General features: G+C 45.6%; 1 long non-coding RNA gene across 2 annotated transcripts; it reads right to left on the bottom strand.

The window, feature by feature from the left end:
* Positions 1-267: 267 nt before the first annotated feature.
* Positions 268-20,025, bottom strand: LOC102403223. Of its 2 annotated transcripts, none has more exons than XR_327179.4 (3): positions 19,913-20,025; positions 2,853-2,930; positions 268-1,407 (listed from the first exon to the last, which is right to left on the bottom strand). It is a non-coding gene; the product is annotated as an uncharacterized LOC102403223 (long non-coding RNA). The 2 variants fall into 2 exon arrangements; XR_327180.3 differs by lacking the exon at positions 19,913-20,025 and adding an exon at positions 3,598-3,651.
* Between the last annotated feature and the right edge of the window lie 693 nt (positions 20,026-20,718).

Raw genomic sequence — 20,718 nt, 5'->3', positions numbered from 1 at the left:
TTTTTTCTCTTCATCTTGACAATATTAGGGACTGAGGTCGGGCCCTTGCCTGTAATGCTTTATGAATACTCACTATTTCTTTATGTGGAAAGTACCTGGGGTTGTTTAAGAAATGTAAGACTATTTTAAGAAAAACTGTAAACTGCTGTGCTATACAAATAAAAAGTAATTCATAAAACCCCTTCCACACACACACACCAAAAAAAAAAAAAAAAAAAAAACCCTTTGATACAGTCTATTTTTGTATTCTTTTATTCTGTACCCACACAGGAAGTTCATGTTTCTGGGTTTTTTCCTTATTTATTATTTACTTACTGTTTTTCTGTGTACAAGCCCTGTGCCTTGGGCAATGGGCATAGAGATGAATCAGTCATAGACTCAACCTTTGCAGGGCCTGTGGCCAAGGAAACGCATAATTACAGTAGGGTGTTACAGGAACTAAGAAAGAGGAAGCTCAGGGTGGGCATGGGAGGAGAGGCTGGGGACAGGATCCGAGAAGACTTCAAAGAAGGAGATGAGCTGGACCTTGGAATATACCTCTTTGTGCCCCAGTTTCTTTATTTGATCACTGTCCACCTCAAAGAGTGGTGGGAAAATGAAGTGGAATATCCATGTTAACTGCTAGCTGCAAGGCCTGGGGCATAGCAGGGCCTCTGTAAACAGAAGCTGGTATCATTCTGGGAAGCCTACAGGTAATGATGTGGAGGAGCTAAGATGGGTGAGCTTGTGCCAACGTGTCTGGAATGCAAGGTACCAGACTGAATTATGAAAGATGACGCCAGATAGCAAGAGGACAAATAGCCATAGGTTCCTGTTCTGGGCATTATCTCCTTCCGGAACTATTTTCACTCCCAGTTCACAGATGGAGAAACTGAGGCTCAGAGAAGTGAAGCTCCTCATTTTCATTGCACCGCTGGGAAATGGCAGGACCAGGAGAGAATCCAGATTTCACTCCCAAGCCACTGCTTCCCGGGGGGGTCTGAGAGCAGGCCAGGCTGAAGGGACGGGGCAGCAGGAAGCTGGCTCTCCTGCCGTGGAGCCCCACCATGGTAGCTGGATGAAGAAGGAGTTTCTGCGGAGGGGCGCAGGGGCCTGCTGGCCTCGCCGCCCTTGATGGCCAGGGATTTAGCAGGAAGAGCTGGCTTTTGTTCTCGATGAATCAGCCCTGCTGTTTCTGAAAGCCCAGCCCCACTCCTCTGGGCTCAGCGGACCAGAAGGCATTCAGCTGTCCCTGCAGGTCACCAGTGGGGTGGAGCGGGCAGCGCTGGGTGCCCTGGACTGCCCCGTTTACAGAGAGTTATAACATCGCTGCATGGAACAATGGGCTTTTCAGAGGCTGGGCTGCATCTTGGGTTGCAAGTCGTGGTAGAAACACAATCAGGCCATCAATGCATTATCTTCTTTGGGCTTTGAGGAAGTAAAAAACAAACAACAAAAGTCATGCATAACAGCTGATTCGGTTGCAGTCATCCCCAACCTTTTTGGCACCAAGGATGGATTTCGTGGAAGACAATTTTCCCACAGACCAGGGTGGGGGAGGATGACTTGGGGATGATTCAAGCACATTAGATTTATTGTGCAATTTATTTCTATTATTATTCCGTCAATGTCACCTCAGACCTAATTAGGCACTAGATCCTGGAGACTGGGCACCTCTAGGTTAAGGTTTTCATCAAAGGTTGATCTCTTCCTCCACTTTCCGGCTCCTCCCCTTCTCCCTTCCCTTCCCCCTATTCTTTTGTGCCTCTCTCTTTCTTTCCCTTCTACTTCTCCTCTTTCTTCTTTCTTACTGCTGTTTCAGCAGTGGCGGTGCTTTGCTGAAGTCCAAATAGCCTTGCCCAGGGAATTAGAACACCTGAGTTCACTCCCGGCCCCACCCCTAGCTTGCAGGATGATTCTGGGCAAGTCAGCCCTCCTTTGAGCCTCCACTGTCTCAGTGGCAAACGGGGACAATAGAACTAACCGCCTCTGAGAAAGCTTAGGCTCCTGTTGCCGTTTAGTCTTGAAGTTGTGTCCGACCCCGCGGACTATAGCCCGCCAGGCTCCTCGGTCCGTGGGACTTCCCAGGCAAGAACACCGAGTGGGTTGCCATTTCCTTCTCCAGGGGATCTTCCCGACCCAGGGATTGAACTGGAGGGGGATCGAACCCATGGGTGATCAAACTCTCATCTCCTGCTTGGCAGGTGGATTTGTTACCACTGATTGCACCTGACTCATAAACCCTGGTGCTTTCCCAGCCCCGCCTTCTACTGCACTGGCCGGAGGGAGAGCCAGAGGGCCTCCGTCTTGTCTTGTAAGGTCTAGTCAACTGTCCTTCAGTTAGAATCTTCAGGTCAAATTACTACAGGTTGTTTTATTTTACAGCTGTGATTTGTTAGACTGTCTTCAAAAATTCAAACGTGCAAATGTGATCCCTTCTTTTTTTCTCAAATCAAAACCACCAACTTGAGAAAGGCAATACCTGATTAACAAGGAACATGGTACTTGGCTGATGGAGCTTTCCTCTCCAGAGCGTTCCCCTGAGCTCCCAGGCTGAAGCAACCCCAGCGGGGGGAGGTCCCCTAACCCCCACAGCAAGCAGGCGATCTGGAGTTTGCTTTCTCCCTGGTGCAGTCGTGCCATATTGACTTTGACGTTGGATGGACAGCTCTGCAGGTCCAGTTCCCCGGCAGGTGCCGGGGGTCTCCAGGAGCTGTCCAGCTCTCGCGCTGGTCACCACACACCCCACGCTCAGTTTCTCAGACAGCCATTCTCCAAGGTTCTAGCCTGCCAGGGGTCCATGTCAAAATCTGTGTGCATTTCTGCCCTTTGGGGCTGCAAACCTCTTTATTTTTGGTCTCCAGGTGTCTTACCTGTCTCCCTTCAGGGAGAGCAAACTTTAGGCCGTTAAAGGTGAGTTACCCAGAGAGGTCCTTTAAGCTCATCTTTCCCTAGAGATGAAAAAGAAAAACACAAAGTGGGCAACTTGTAACACTCTTTTAAAGTATACAACTTAATCATGGCATAAAATACAATCAGTACTGTCTGGTTTTATGAGACCCATAGAAAACTGTGCGAACTTTAAGTGCTGAGGGTCATAGGCTAGTAAGCTCTATACTTTATCATCATCTAAATTCCAAGTGTTTTTAGCCAGGCCTCAGGGGCCACACATGATCTGGCCTTGCTTATCGCTGCGGCTGCATCTCGTGCCCTCCCACCCGAACCCTTCCCACCTGAACTCTGTACTCCTTTGCCACTGAATCATCTGTTGATCTTCCAGTAGACCCAGATTTTCCATCACCTTGACATCTTCAAACTTTTCTACCCCAGTTCTCTCTCTCTCTTAGGATTGCCCATCTTGACATTCTCCCCGTTTAACTCTTCCCTATCTTTTCAGATTTAACTTTGGGGGAACTCTCTAGCAAAGCCCTCCCCAACTCCTCCAGCATACATTATACTAGCTGCCCTTCCCTGCTCCCACAGTCCCTTCCAATGCCTCCATCATAATATTTCCTGGACCATTCTGCGAAAATAGAGTCCCCTGTCCTGATTATTTTTCATCGCCAAACCTTGTTTAATTCCCTTATAAATGACAGTTATTTGTAATGCATTAGTTACCGTTTTTTTGCTGAAGCTGAAGCTCCAATACTTTGGCCACCTGATGCGAAGAGCTGACTCATTGGAAAAGACCTTGATGCTGGGAAAGACCAAAGGCAAAAGGGGAAGGGGACAACAGAGGATGAGATGGTTGGACAGCCTCACTGACTCAGTGGACATGAATTTGAGCAAACTCCAGGAGATAGTGGAGGACAGAGGAGCCTGGAGTGTTGCGGTCCATGGGGTTGAACAACAACAACAACAATTGTTCACTGTCTTTCTCACTAGACTATGAGCTCCTTGAGGGCAAGGCCAAATCTCTAATTCTCTACTGTCTATGACAGTGGCCACCCCAGCATCCTGGGTTGTGTGGACCATCTGCACACACATTAAACTGCATTGAAAGGACACCGATCAGACTGTGTTATAATTATCTCTTTATGTTTCTAGTTCTACCAGCAAACCCCTCACGGGCAGGCACCCAGTGTTCTTCACTATTATGCTTCCAGTGCCCAACACAGAACTAGGCATACAATAGAAGACTAGGAAATGTGAAATGAATAAACAAAGGAATGAGGTAAATGACTAAGAAGCAGAACTAACATGAAGGCAGGGTGAACAAACGATCAAATAAAGATATCCCAAACAACCTTTCTGAAACAAACAATCGATAGCTGTTACTTTCACATTGGGAGTAAACATAGGCCTCCTCTCTTGATTCTGTCTGCTTATACTACTGGGAAAAAATTATAATGGAGCTGGTCAAGGCTAAGCTTTAAAAAACAATCACCACAGAAATCCAGTGACTGGAGCAATGAATAGGTAAGACGTTGATATCAATTTACATTAATTAGTAAGGCTAAGCTACTTGCTCAAAATGCCTGCTTCCTTGTATCAAATATCACCTGTAGGCTTTTCCCAAGTTTCATATTTTAAAAAAGTTTGAGTCATCGTAACAACCCTGAAATGCATGCGTGTGTGTGTGTGTGTGTGTGTGTGTGTGTGTGTAAAGGGGAAACACTGTTTCTTCTCTACCCACAAAGAACTTTACTTTGTCACCAGATGTGGAGGCGTTTCCCCCACACTGACAACTCTGTGACACCAGCTGGGTGTTCTGCAGTTCAGTTCAATTCTGACATTATCAACTTGGAATTAGGGTCAGATCCCACAGGTTAAAGACAGGCCCACAGGACTGCCCACGGTCCCACTTCAGATGCCAAACGAAAGCCCTAGCCTCCAGTACTTCTGGCCGACCAGCTGTAAGTCAGGGGCTCTCATGACCCTCTCCTCTGATTTGATAATTTGACTGCAGTTTAGATCCTTGCGTGCTCAGTCATGTCCGACTCTTTGTGACCCCACGGACTGTGGCCCACCAGGCTCCTCTGTCAACGGGATTTTCTGGGCAAGAATACTGGAGTGAGTTGCCATGCCCTTCTCTGGGGGATCTTCCCTACCCGGGGATTGAACCCGAGTCTCCTGCACTGCAGGCAGATTCTTTACCACCGAACCACTGTGGAAGCTGGATTTACTTACTAGGTGACCAGTTTATAAAAAAGAATACGCGGGAAAGACTGAAGGCAAAAGGAGAAGGGAGTGGCAGAGGATGAGATGGTTAGATGGCATCACCAACACAATGGACACGATGTTGAGCAAACTCCAGGAGACAGCGGAAGACCAGAGTCTGGAGTGCCACCGGCGATGGAGCCTCAAAGAGCCGGACACAACTTAGCTACTGAACAACAACACATCAGGAACAGCCAGATGGAAGAGATGCCCTGGGCAAGATGTGGAGGAGGACGGGCCCGGCTTCCATGCCCTCTCTGGGGCCACCACTCTCGGCAGCCGCATGTTTTCAGCAACCTGGAAGCTCTCAGAACCTCAGAGTTCAGGAATTTTTATGGAGGCTTCATTATATAGGCATGATCAAGTATTAACTCAATTTCCAGCCTTTCTCCCCTTCTCGGTGGATGAAAAGTTCCAAACTTCTAATCACAGCTTGGTTTTTTCTGGTGACCAACTCCCATGCTGAAGCATCCATGAGTTTACCAAGGGTCTCCTCATTAGAACAATAGGCACACCTACCCACCCAAATTCTCCTCCTTGAAACAACAGACACTCCTATCACCCAGGACATTCCTAAAGATTTAGGAGCTCTCTGTCGGGAACCAGTATCAAAGACCAAACATCAGTACAAAAGAACTGCCTAGGGACTTCCCTGGTGGTCCAGTGGCTACAGCTCCATCCTCCCAATGCGAGGGGCCTGGTCAGGAGACTAGATCCCACATGTCACAACTATATATATATATGGGCTTCCCTGACAGCTCAGCTGGTAAAGAATCGGCTGCAGTGCAGGAGACCCCGGTTGGATTCCTGGGTCAGGAAGATCCCCTGGAGGAGGAAATGGCAACCCACTCCAGTATTCTTGCCTGGAGAGTCCCCATGGATGGAGGAGCCTGGAGGGCTACAGTCCATGGGGTTGCAAAGAGTCAGACATAACTGAGCTACTAAGCACAGGACAGCATAGATATATACAAGCAAGGTGTATATGTGTGTATATATGTATGCGCCTAGCAACTTTATCACCTTAGGAAGGTTTTAGGAACTCTGTTTGTTCCATAATACTTACGTATTTAAATGTTCAACAGTATTGAAAATACTTAAATGCCTTCAATATAGTCTTTAGTTTTAAGAACAGTAGCCAAATTTCCCCAACTTCCCTAGAGTCAGAGAATAGCGCCAGGACTGCCTTAGACTATTCCAGATGGGTAAGCAGCAAACCCACAGGAATTTCTATTTTTACACAGTTGTGATCATCCTGTTTAAACAATTATGCACACAGTTCCCCGCCCCCACACACGCACTCTTATTTAGCAAACATTTTCCCTCGTTGCAATATATTCTTTGTATTTCCTCTGAAAAAGCCACAACTTCTTGAGTCTCTGTTTTTTCAATTTAATCATTTCATCTTTGCCTACTCCTTCTCCAGAGCTCTGGAGGGTTGAGCAAGCTAATGGGGAGGAGGCCATTTTAGTGGGTAAGAGTGCAGGCTTTGGGGTCACACTACTTTATGGAATCCTGGTTCTGCTACTTCCTTGTTAAGTTGCCTTCAGCAAGTTACTTGTCATCTTTGATTCTCAGTTTTGTCATCTGTAAATTGGAAATAATTGTGCCTAATGCAGAGTTTGTATAAGAATTAAATAGGCTTAAAGAAATGCATGTGTAATAATGCTTCCCTGATAGCTCAGATGATAAAGAATCTGCCTGCAATGCAGGAGACGTGGGTTCAATCCTCGGGTTGGGAAGAGCCTCTGGAGAAGGGCATGACAACCCACTCCAGTATTCTGGCCTGAAGAATCCCCATGGACAGAGGAGCCTGGTGGGCTACAGCCCATGGGGTCACAAAGGGTCAGCCACGACTGAGCAGCTAAGCACAGCAATGTATAATCCAGTGCCTGACACCTTCTTTAAGGAAAAATAGCTGCAGTTAATGCAAAATCGAAAAGCTTGAATTGCTCAGCCCAAGCTAATTCTTTTTCTTAGTCTTATTTTCATATATTATGCTAGTTTTACCAAGACATGGTACTAAACTTAAAGCTTATATGCATGTGTATATTTTTCAGATACAACTTTATCATGTGATTGCAAATCAGGAAAAAATAAATACCTTAGCAAGTATAGAAAACAGTAGCTGCTATTCCTATTGATATTATTATTATCATTATACTTTTCTTCTCCATAAAGTTCACATATCATCATTACTTAACCCTCACCAAATGATTTCTTGCTCCTTATTCTTATAGGTAAGTCTGAGGTACATCCTTTAGCATGCAACATTTTTATCCCTCAAAATTATCTTTTCAAATCAAACTACCAGGAAGAGCCAGCCAGCATGGCCACACAGGCTTTTCCTCTGACTGTCTGGGAAACCCCTGACACTTCAAGAGCTTCACTTTCAGAAAGCCTTCTCTGACCTCCAAAGAGCAAATCTCCCCTGGACCACTTTACCTAGAACACACCATCTCCCTCAGGGGCACTTAGGCCTTCTTCCAATCCAATTTCCACATGGCCCCAGAAGCATTTTTTCTAGAAATACATGAAAACAATCTGGGAAAACACACCTCTTAACGGTTAGTGAGAGTGTAAATGGGTACAAGATGGGCAGTTGGAATACTTATCATCTGATCCAGCTATTCCACCCCCAGGAATTTTTTTTTTCTACAGATGTACTCAAAGGTGTGCAAATGGGCACATCTACAAGGTAATCAGGGCTTCACTGCTTACAGCGCTACTAGAAAAAATTGGAAATCACCAAAATGTCCATCAACAGGGGTGATTTAAATAAAGTATGTAATATACATGCACTAGAGTACCGTAGATTGGTGATACTCTATGTAGTGAAATACGAGCATTCCCAAACTCTATTTGTCAGTGAAAAAAAGCAAGGTGCAGGGACTTCCCTGGTGGTCCCGTGGTTAAGAAATCACCTTTCAGTGCAAAGGATGCAGGTTTGATCTCGATTGGGGAAATAAGATCCCACATGCCTCGGGGCAGCTAAGCCCGCACACCACAACTGCTGAGGCCACATGCTGCAACCGAGACTCAAAGCAGCTAGCCAAATAAATAAACAAATCTTTTAAAAAAGCAAGTGCAAAGCACCATATGCAATGCTAGCACATGTGAGAAGACTGACAAAAGAGAGAGAGAGAATAGATATGTGTTTGTTTGTTTGTATACTTGCACAATGTACTTTGGAAGGATACGTAAAAAACTAGTAATATTGCTCACCTCTGGGCAGCGTCTGGGGGGTACTTAGGGACAAACAGAAGATTTTTCTGTGTAGATCCTTTGTTGCCTTTGAATTTTAAATCAGAATGTATCATCTATTCAGAATAGTAGTCATAGAAAACACATGTTACACAGACAAGAAAATGACTGTATGTGCTTGTTCCTAAAGAGATGGCAGAAGAATTCCTGTCCTGGAGAAAATTGCCCTCGTATTGGGGAGAAAACTTTCTAATGGTCTTTTGGTTGTGCAAAGCTAAAGCCCAGCTAAAATCATCAGAAAACAAAGGGTGACCTCTCTGGGTGAGAAGTAGTTCTGATTTTGGGTAATTCTTTACCTCTTCTGGGGTGGATCCAAGAGCCAGGAGTTTAGGGCACTAAGAATTATGGAGAGAGAATGAACTACTTAAGAATAAAAAATAGGAATAAACCCCCAGGGCTGAAACAACTCCCCATAATGGTGTTAGAACAAGTAACTGTTGAGTTAGGGGAAGCCAGAGCTTGCCACTATGAACGTGGCAGGATGTGAGGGGTCAAACCTTTTCAATATCAAACTAGCCTGCAGATGTCTCCCTTTTTCACCTACTTACCACAGTTACTCGCCCTTATTGTGTGTTTTGAATGGTGAGCCCTCTCTATCCTTAAGAAAAGGAAAATCTTTTTCTTTTTTGGTTTGTTTGTATCAACCGATGATGATCCAGATTTAACAGATCATCACCTCTTCTGTGGATGAGCTAAAGAAGAACAGAGAGAGACTTTGCTGGCGGTCCAGTGGTTGGGAATTCTCCTGCCAGTGCAGGGAACGCGGGTCCCATCCCTGGTTCAAGGAAGATCCCACACGCTGCGGAGCAACTAAGCCCATGCTCCCTAGAGCCTGTGCTCCCCAACAGGGAAGCCGATGCAGTAAGGAGCCCATGCACTGCGGCTCGGACATCACCGAAGCGACTTAGCAGCAGCACTGCGACTGGAGAGCGGCGCCCACTCACCACAGCTCGAGAAAGCCCGCAGGCCCCAAAGAAGGCCCAGTGCAGCCAACAATAGACAAATAAATGAATAAAGGTTTTAGAAGAAGAAGAGCAGAGGGACTAGAATAGAGAGAAGGAATTGCCATGTGCGTGCATGTGTGCCTGCTAAGTCGCTTCAGTCGTGGTGACTCTATGTGACCCCATGGACTGTAGCCCGCCAGGCTCCTCTGTCCATGGGATTCTCCAGGCAAGAATCCTGGAGTGCGTTGCTATGCCCTCCTCCAGGGGATCTTCCCGACCCAGGGATCGAACCCTCATCTGGCAGGCAGGTTCTTTACCGCTAGCGACAGCTGGGAAGAGCCATGGTGGAGGTCCAGAGCAGAAAGAAAGGTTTTCCCAAAAGTAGAAGGAGGAGGAGAGGAAGGTGACCGGGAGGCGTTGACCCAAGGACACCTCTGGCCTGGGAGGTGATCCGGGGGAGGTGATCAAAAAGGAACAGGACCCAAAGCACAGCTGGGCCAGGTGAACGGAATTAGCAGAGAGGGCTTCAAGGGAGACGTTTGAGCAACAAGGAGCAAGAGCTGAGTCACTGTCACACGTCGCTCAGGCATGACCCGACACGGCTCACTGCCCCAAGGCCACCCACCCATATTGTTTTTCTTGGGCAGCTGCAGAACAGATCACTCCATTAGCATCGGTAACTCGCTGGATACCTGCCCAGCTGGACAGATGGCCGTCCATACCACACAGCAACATGAGCCTGCCCCATTACTGCAGGGGACATCAGGGCCCCGGGAAAAAACCTGTAAGCCAAAGCAAGGGAATGGGGCCCTGGACCCAGTGGAATGGTGACAGGAAAACTGGGCATCTGTACTCAGTGCGGGAAGGGGAATGAGAAAAGCGGGATTTGAACTGAACAAGCTCAAAGCCTCCTGAGATGGGACAGCGGTTAATGACACCGCTGTTACACACAGGCAAGGACAACAGCGTCCGGCAAATCTGACAATGTTACTTTCAAGGGACGCAGGTGACACCACCCTTACGGCAGAAGGTGAAGAGGAACTAAAGAGCCTCTTGATGAAGGTTAAAGAGGAGAGTGAAAAAACTGACTTAAAACTCAGCATTCAAAAAGCTAAGATCATGGCATCCAGTCCCATCACTTCATGCCAAATAGATGGGGAAACAATGGAAAGAGTGACAGACTTTATTTTCTTGGGCTCCAAAATCACTGCAGACGGTGACTGCAGCCATGAAATTAAAAGACACTTGTTCCTTAGAAGAAAAGCTAAGATAAACCTAGACAGAGTATTAAAAAAAAAAAAAAGCAGAGACCACTTTTCCAACAAAGGTCCGTCTAGTCAAAGCTATGGTTTTTCCAGTAGTCATGTATGGATGTGAGATTTGGACTATTAAAGAAAGCCAAGTGCTGAAGAATTGATGCTTTTGAACTGTGGTGTTGGAGAAGACTCTTGAGAGTCCCTTGGACTGCAAGGAGGTCAAACCAGTCAATTGTAAAGGAAATCAGTCCTGAATATTCCTTGGAAGGACTGATGCTGAAGCTGAACCTGTGATACTTTGGCCACCTGATGTGAAGAACTGATTCACTGGAAAAGAACTGACTCATTGGAAAAGTGGAGAAGGCAATGGCAACCCACTCCTGTACTCTTGCCTGGAAAATCCCATGGATGGAGGAGCCTGGTGGGCTACAGCCCATGGGGTCACAAAGAGTTGGACACGACTGAGCGACTTCACTTTCACTTTTCACTTTCATGCATTGGAGAAGGAAATGGCAACCCACTCCAGTGTTCTTGCCTGGAGAATCCCAGGGACAGGGGAGCCTGGTGGCTGCCGTCTATGGGGTCACACAGAGTCGGACATGACAAGTGACTTAGCAGCAGCAGCATTGGAAAAGACCCTGATTCTGGGAAAGACTGAAGGCAGGAGGAGAAGGGGACAACAGAGGATGAGATGGTTGGATGGCATCACTGACTCAATGCACATGAGTTTGAGCAAGCTCCAGGAGTTGGTGATGGACAGCGAAGCCTGGCACGCTGCAGTCCGTGGGGCCACAAAGAGTCGGGCACAGATGAACAATGAACTGACTATACCTCATCTTGCATGGACCACCACTGCCAAATCCTATCTATTCTATCTCCTAAATCGCTTGTGAAATCAGATCAGATCAGATCAGTCACTCAGTCGTGTCCGACTCTTTGCGACCCCATGAATCGCAGCACGCCAGGCCTCCCTGTCCATCACCAACTCCCGGAGTTCACTCAGACTCACGTCCATCGAGTCAGTGATGCCATCCAGCCATCTCATCCTCTGTTGTCCCCTTCTCCTCCTGCCCCCAATCCCTCCCAGCATCAGAGTCTTTTCCAATGAGTCAACTCTTCACATGAGGTGGCCAAAGTACTGGAGTTTCAGCTTCAGCATCATTCCTTCCAAAGAAATCCCAGGGCTGATCTCCTTCAGAATGGACCGGTTGGATCTCTTGCAGTCCAAGGGACTCTCAAGAGTCTTCTCAAAAAAAAAAAAAAAAAGAGTCTTCTCCAACACCACAGTTCAAAAGCATCAATTCTTCGGTGCTCAGCCTTCTTCACAGTCCAACTCTCACATCCATACATGACCACAGGAAAAACCATAGCCTTGACTAGACGGACCTTTGTTGGCAAAGTAATGTCTCTGCTTTTGAATATGCCATCTAGGTTGGTCAAAACTTTTCTTCCAAGGAGTAAGTGTCTTTTAATTTCATGGCTGCAGTCACCATCCGTAGTGATTTTGGAGCCCAGAAAAATAAAGTCTGACACCGTTTCCACTGTTTTCCCATGTATTTCCCATGAAGTGGTGGGACTGGATGTCATGATCTTCATTTTCTGAATGTTGAGCTTTAAGCCAACTTTTTCACTCTCCACTTTCACTTTCATCAAGAGGCTTTTTAGTTCCTCTTCACTTTCTGCCATAAGGGTGGTGTCATCTGCATATCTGAGGTTATTGATATTTCTCCCGGCAATCTTGATTCCAGCTTGTGTTTCTTCCAGTCCAGCGTTTCTCATGATGTACTCTGCATAAAAGCTCAATAAACAGGGTGAAATATCTCCCCTCAACTCTGCATGGCAACCCACTCCAGTATTCTTGCCTGGAGAATCCCATGGACAGAGGAGCCTGGTGGGCTATGGTCCATAGGGTCACAAAGAGTTGGGCACATTTGAGGGATTCAGCAGCAGCACCTCCAGTGCCTGAGGTCTCATCCTCTTCGGTCTGGAGTGTTGCAAGAGTCTCTCAGCTGGTCCCAGTGTCTCCTATCTAACCTCATTCTAATCTTCCACCACAAGCTGGTCTCCAGAGGATCTTTCTGACAAACACATAATCCTAACGTTTCCCTGCTTAAAACTCTTTGATGGCCCCCATGACCTCCCAAGCTTTGTAGCACAACCTTCAAGGTCCCTTTTGATCCACGAGAGCTTCATCAACTTTCCTTCTTTCCTAACAACCAGGACTTCCCCCACATCCTCCCTGCCAGCAGTCTACACTCGCATGTCTTCTCAAGCTTTGCTCTGTCTGTTCCCTCTGCTGATTATAACCTCCGCATTTCCATGATCTCTGTCCGTAGATGCTGCTTTCCCTTCAAGGTCTAGTTAAGTGTGCTCCCTCCTGGCGTGGCGCATCCACGTCGTGTTCATTCTTAGCTATGGTTACACCTGGCTTCAGCCTTGCACACTCATGATCACAAGGCCGCTACAGCAGCTCCAAGCACCACATCCTCACCCGATATCCACAGATTTCCCCCGTTGCTGTTTAAGAAAAATATTGTTGTTGTTTTTTATTTTGAAAAACTTAAATCGTTTTAAAATAAAATAGAATAGTGGTCCCAACACTCATCACCCAGGTTTCACAACTCTCACTACACAATCATCCTGTATCTTCTACATTTTCACACACCTTTCCCTTCCCCTCAGATTATTTTGAAGCAAATTCTAAACGTTTACTTCTTTTGTAAATCTTTCATAATATATCATTGAAAGGTATAAATCCTTTTTTTAAAATTTCCCACAATATTATGGAGAAGGCAATGGCACCCTACTCTGGTACTCTTGCCTGGAAAATCCCATGGACGGAGGAGCCTGGTGGGCTGCAGTCCATGGGGTCATGAAGAGTTGGGCACGACTGAGCGACTTCACTTTCACTTTTCACTTTCATGCATTGGAGAAGGAAATGGCAACCCACTCCAGTGTTCTTGCCTGGAGAATCCCAGGGACGGGGGAGCCTGGTGGGCTGCCGCTATGCGGTCACAGAGTCGGACACGACTGAAGCGACTTAGCAGCAGCAGCAGCCACAATATCATGATCACAAATAAAATATTGTCAACCATTTCCTACTGTCATCAAATCTGCAAAACTGTTCAATTTCCCCTACTAGTCTAAAAAAAATGTGTTTTCCTTTTCACTGTTTACCTGACTTTGAGTTCTTTTTAGTGGTTATAGCTAGAACATACATATTATTTTCTAAAGATAAAAGGTATAACATGTTCATACTAATAATTTCAATTGAAATGGAGAATTACAGTTTTCAGTTAACCTCAACAATCCTAATCTGTATCTCTATGCCAAATAAATCAGTTCTCAAGGATGCCAACATGAATATATATTTTTTTATCCCATAATACCCAGTCTTTTTGTCCTTAGACACATCCCTCTAGGGATACAGAGTCTAATGATGATGATTTAAGGTCACTCAAAGTCTTCTCTGTATGGTTATATCATCCATTGATTCCACATTTAGAACATTTGTATTTTATTTTACTTTCAATTTCTAAGGATTGCTTTCTAATTTTTTTGGTAATTATACAAAAAATTTTTGGTAATTAAACAAAATTTTTTTTATATAAGATACTTGCCTGGCTCCAAAGTTAAATCTACCAAACAAAGTATATTTTTTGAAGAGTAGATTCTACCCCATTCCTTTATTCTATAGTCCCTCCCTCTGCTATAGTAATATTTATTTTTTTTATTTTTTTATGGGTAGAACAGTTTTATTATGGAAATGAAAGCTTACAAATATGTAGAAGGATGTGGGCCTGTGGAGGTCTGAAAGAGAAATGAAATTTAGCAAAAGTCACTAATCAAGAGAATCTGTTTTGGGTGGGCTGATCAGAAATTGCAGAAAAGATTCAGAAGATGCACATGTCTGGTTACTGAACTGTGACTTTATATAAAGGGAGGTGTTTCAGAAGGGTCTGTGGAAGCTCCCACCTTGGTATAGCTTGGTAGTTGGCTTGGAGCTGCTGTTGGTGATCAGTTCAGTTCAGTTCAGTATTAAATTTTTATTTGTAAGTAAATGATAGCATACTCTACACAGTTTCTCTTCCATTAATTTAATTTAATTTAATTTATTTTGCTTTAAAAATATATCTTGGGACTTCCCTGGTGGTCCGGTGGTTAAGAATTCACCTGTCAGTGCAGGGGGACATGGGTTCAATCTCTGATCCAGGAACTAAGATTCCACATGCCATGGAGCAAGTAAGCCTGCAGGCCACAACTAGAGAATGTCCGAGGGCCACGATGAAGACACAGCATAGTTAGAAAAAAAAAAAACTGTATTCTGGAGTTCATACTGTAGTAATAGAGAATTCTCTTATTCTTTGCTAGACTTCATTTCGGGGGTGTACCATAATTTATTCAATTAGTCTCCTATTGATAGGCATTTGGGTCGTTTGCAGTCTCTTGCCCTTACAAAGACTGGGTAGCCTTGGACATGCATCTTTTCATCTTTTTGCCACTGAACCTGTCATAGATCTCCAGAAGTAGGATTGCTGTATCACTGTACACCCATCAGAATGGCTAAAATTAAGAGAAGACAAAAGTAATATTACCAAATGGTGATGAGAATGCAGGGCCACTGGAGTCCTCATCCATTCCTAGTGGAAAGCAAAATGGTGCAGCACTTTGGAAAACAGTCTGGCCGTCCCTTACGAAGCTCAACGCACGGTTACAATATAACCCAGCAATCTCTTTCCTGTATTTACTCAAGACAAATGAAAAGTCGTATTCACATTAAAATTGTGTCTATCTGAACATTTAGAAAGGCTTTATTCATAACTGACCCAAACTGGAAACAGCTCAAGTGTCCTTCAGCTGGTGGATAAGCTGTGATACATTACTACAATTGAACGCTACCCGACAATTAAAAGGAACAAGCTACTGATACAGTACAACATGGATGAATTTCTAAAGCATTCTTCTAAAAAAAAGAAGTCAGACTTAAAATGCTGCATACCCCATGGTTCCATTTATATGACATTCTCCAAAAGGTAAAACCACAGAGACAGAGAACACATCAGTGGTTGCCAAGGGCGGAGGTGAGGGGACAGTGGGATGCCTCAAGGGCTGCATGTTGGAATCTGGGAGGGGCGACGGGAGGGGGCCATGGCACTGTGGTAGTAACTATGCAATTATATGTGCTCCTTGAAACTCGTAGAATTGTATACTCAAAAGCGTGAATTTTACTATATGTAACTTATATCTCAGTAAACCTGATTGGCCTCCAAAAAAAGACTAGCGCACAGGTAGTTCTCCTAGTTCGTGCCAAATCCCCTCCGTGGGAGGATGATTCGTGGCTCCCACAGATACCCAGGTCCTAATGCCTGGAACACGTGGATATTGCCTTTTCATGGGAAAAGGGATTTTGTAGATGAGATTCAATTAGGAATCTTTTTTATTTCTTTGTATTTATTTATTTGGCTGGGGCATGTGGGATCTAGTTCCCTGACCAGGAATTGAACCTGGGCCCCTTGTGTTGGGAGCATGGAGTCTTAGCCACTGGACCACCTGGAAAGTTCCCTAAATTAGGAATCCTGAGGTAGGGAGTGTATCCTGGATTATCCAGGTAAACCCTAACCACAACCATAAGTGTCCCTTTTATAAGGGACATAGAAGGGGAGGCAGAAGATGACTCTGCTAGGAGGAGATGGCCATGTAAACACTGAGCAGGGAGAGCTTTAAAGATGCTGCATTGCTAGCCTCCAAGATGGAAGGAGGAGCCCAGGAACAGAACGAATGAGGCTCTAGAAGAAGAGCAAGGAAAGGAAATAGGTTCTCTCCTGGAGCCTCCAGAGGAAGCACAGCCCTGCCAATCACCTTGCTGCTACTGCTGCTGCTGAATCACTTCAGTCGTGTCCGACTCTGTATGACCCCATAGACGGCAGCCCAACAGGCTCCCCTGTCCCTGGGATTCTCCAGGCAAGAACACTGGAGTGGGTTGCCATTTCCTTCTCCAATGCATGAAGGTGAAAATTGAAAGTGAAGTCAGTCGCTCAGTCGTGTCCGACTCTTAGCGACCCCATGGACTGTAGCCTACCACGCTCCTCCGTCCATGGGAGTCTCCAGGCAAGAGTACTGGAGTGGGGTGCCATTGCTAGGTAACAGCTAAATGAGGCTTCGGACCTCTGGAACTTTAAGAGACTTATCTGCATTGTTTTAAGTCACCCAGTTGGTGGTAATTTGTTACCATAGCAATTGGAAACTAACGTGCCCTCCATATGAGTTGGGCAGTTTTTGCAGTCCCAGAATGAGGAAAATTTCCCCAGAAGCCCGGGACAGCACATCTTCTTCATATCTCATTGGCCAGAATTGTGTCACATGGTCTTCTCTAAACCAGTCACTGGCAAGAATAAGCGGACTTCCTTCCATGGCTTAGCCCTGAGGCTGTATCATTCTTTCACTACTCACGCAGCTGCCTGATCCTGACCACATCAGCTTTCTGCCCTCAAGGAAGGAGAAGAGCATAGCTTTGGGTTAACTATCAATGGTGCCTACCTCAAAAATTATTTGCAGAAAAAGAAAAACCCTCAGCTCAATATATATTTTATAAAAGTTAAAAACCCTTAGGCTAAACTTTCTGAGGGGCCATCGGTTGCAGCCTCCCAGGTCAAGGCTTTCCCATGTCCATCTGGCTCTGTCCTCCTCTCTCTTTTTCCACAGGAGGTAGGGCCGAGCTGAGCTCTATTTGTGAGTCACCAAGGTTAAATAAGGCCCCAAGAACACACTGGCCCGCCTTCCAGAAAAATGTCCCACTTGCAATACCGACTCAAGGCCTATTAAGGGAATGTTCTCTGTTCTCTCTATTCTGGCTTTTCTCTGATACATTATCCTAGAATGTCAGGTCCCTGAAAGGTGATAAAAATAATAATAATATATGATAACAATAGTGTTTATTATTGTTGTGGTAATTACAACAGCTACATCTATTGAGCACTTATTATATTCCAAGCACTTTGTATTTGTTATCCCATTTAATCCTCAAGTCTTCCTGATGAAGTAGATATTATCATCATCTCCATCTAATAGATTTTGCAACACAGGAGAAGAGAGAATGACTTAGCCAAGATAAGTGATGACACCAGGGTTCAAACTGAGATCTGTGAAGATTCCAGAGTTTTTGCTCTCAAACCGCATGAAGTCCAAAACCTTCTTTCTAAGGGTGGGGGACAATAACTTGGGGTGGGGGAGCGGAGGAGACAGGGCACTAGGAGGTGTAAGCACCCTGCTCAGGCCGCGTGTCCAGTGAGTGGGCAAGGGGAGGACTGCCCCTTTACTGTAGCCAGCGGCTCACAGAGCTTTTCTCTCTCTTCTAGAAGAATCAAGTATTTACAAACAGGGCTTCCATGGTGGCTCGGTGGTAAAGAATCCACCTGCCAATGCAAGAGACATGGGTTCGATCCCTGGTCTGGGAAGATCCCACACACCACAGAGCTACTAAACCCTTGTGCCACAACTGTTGAGCCTGAGACCTAGAGCCCTGAGACGCAGCTACTGAGCCCGCGGGCCACAGCTACTGAAGCCTGCACGCCCAGAGCCCATGCTCCTGAGGGCGTTAACTTAGGCTCCCAAGGCCCTTCAAGGAGGAGGTGAACTCCAGGCCCCTTCAAGGAGGAGGTGAACATTCTCTTGCTTTAGGCACATAGGCCTCATAGGCTGCAGTATTTCTTGCTCAAGGACATGCTTTTTTTTTTGAGCTCAGAACGTATGTAATGGGAGATGGTATGGGTAAAACTTCCACAGCCTTGAGCTTTGGGTTAACCGGTTCCTTCTGGCTAGTCTCATGCTGATGTCACCCCAGGATGTATGTTATGGGACAGGCTCTGGGCAACATTTTCACAGCCTTGAGGTGTTTTTTTTCTATTCTCAGCAGCTAGCAGACCAGGATATAATACTCTGCTTACACTAGGGAGGCGTATAATCTTCCCACCCTCTTCTGAGGTCTGTGTCAGAAGCTTTTTCTGCCACTACCACTTTACTAGAATTTCTACTGCACAAAGCTCTGGGTGACGGAGACTGCCTTTGGTCCTGGAGTTAAATCTTCTCCTTCAGAGGCCACAAATCCAGTGGAACACCATAAGCTTTCGTCTATCATCTTGGGGGCTCATCTGAGACCCCAAAACAGGGTGTAGGCTATCACTCCGCAATAAGAGAAACCACTGCGATAAGAACCCTGTGAACTGCAGCGAAGAGTCTCCCCGCTTGCCAAACACAAGCCAGCGTGCAGCAGCAAGACCGAGCGCCGCCGTGAATAAACAAATCCTTTAAAAAAGCTTTAAAAAATTATTTACAAATCAACTTTTAATTGAGTTTAATGAGATAAAATGTGTTTGTCTTTTTGGCAAAATGAAAGTAGTGAAGTACAGACTTTCTCATTGTGATTTTGTCACATTTATCCGGTTTCACTGGGGGATTTCAAAAATTGTAGTTATAACACAAAGCCTGCCTGACAGCTTATAAAGCACTTTCAAATAATTTCTCTTACATGATCCTTGCAACAGTTCTTGAAGCAGGAAGATATGATTATCCCACTTCACAGATGGAGAAAGTAAGTCCCCTAAAGAGTACATTATTTGCTAAAGGTCTCACAAATCAGTGAGTGACAGAGGCAGAATCAAGCCCTGGACCCTGTCCCTTGCAAGGAAACCTGTTGGCTATGAAGGCTTGCTGTCCAAGGACTAGGACTTTTCCTGTGAATTTTAGACTCATATTTTCAAGTTTAAATGTCAAGTCTGCCATCCTTTATCTTTTATGCCTCCAAAACAAATCTGATGGGTTTTGGTTTTGTTTTGTTTTTCACTGTGCTGGTGATAGAGGTGGAGTAAAGGGACAAAGTAAGTGATTAAATAATTAATCCACGAAATGGCAACCCACTCCAGTATTCTTGTCTGGAGAATCCCAGGGACGGGGGAGCCTGATGGGCTGCTGTCTATGGGGTCGCACAGAGTCGGACACGACTGAAGTGACTTAGCAGCAAAGGACTGTAAGCAGGAAAATATGGGACACCCTTGTAAGTTAATGGTTACTCAAGAAAGTAGGTTTGCATAACCACAAAACCGAGCAGGCCTGCTTAGCAACAAGATCATCCAACATCAGACACGCCCCAAAGCAATAAAACACCGCCGCCATGAGACCCACGACCAGCCCAGTGAGCTCCGTAAGTTAATGATCCCTAGGACATGCCCTGCACACACATACACACACACACACACACACACACAAAAACAGTAATTTGTGGACCTAGCTTGACCATCTAGGGACAAGAAAACTCACCTGCTCAACCTAAAGGAGGAAATGATGGTGCAGCCTGACGTCTCCTTGAGAAAGAAAAGGAAGTTCTTTTCCCTTCCTCTCTTTCTGTCTGACTTTAAAACGGTAGCCTACTAAGCTCTCGGGATGCAGCGTGTCTCGCCCGCCCACTTGTAAACCTCACAAGCTTCCTGTTCCACTAAATCACTTCTCATGTATCACTTTGTCTCTGAATTCTTTTCTACGCTGAGACATAAAGGACGGTGGTACCGGAGCTCCTCAGCGCGCTCCTGAATGACTCGGAGGCCCCTAAAATGACGCCAGTGCTTCCACTGGTCTTCGCCGCGGCACTGGGGCTTTGTCTAGTGTGGTAACGGGCTCTACTCTCTTGGTTCTGTGCGTGTCTTACTGCGGGGGCGTCTCTTGTGGAGCATGGGCTGTAGGCAGGCGGGCTTCAGGAGTTGTGCACAGGCTTAACTGTTCCAAGGCATGTGGGATTTTCCAGGACCGGGAATTGAACTTGTGTTCCTTGCATTCGCAGTCAGATTCTTAACCACTGGACCCCCAGGACGTCTCTGATGTGTTTTCTTAGTAAAGAAAAAGCATTTTCTTAAGCTTTGCATTTTCGCTGAGTTGACCCCTTGGTCGATAATTTGGACGCCGCCTCCGGTTCTGTTATGCTTTCCCTTTAGTTGATTTATAATCCGTTATGGGTTTTTTTTCCAGTTAGTGATAACCTTCCTGTTGCTTCCAAGAGCTCTTCAGTGGATTCTCTTCAGTTTCCAAGGCAGAATTATACCGTCTGCAAATATTTTTAAAAAATAAAATCT

Source organism: Bubalus bubalis, chromosome 3 (assembly GCF_019923935.1).
Source record: "Bubalus bubalis isolate 160015118507 breed Murrah chromosome 3, NDDB_SH_1, whole genome shotgun sequence".
Classification (NCBI taxonomy): Eukaryota; Metazoa; Chordata; class Mammalia; order Artiodactyla; family Bovidae; genus Bubalus; species Bubalus bubalis.
The sequence above is the reverse complement of the archived record's forward strand: the minus strand, read 5'-3'. Positions and strand labels throughout refer to the sequence as shown.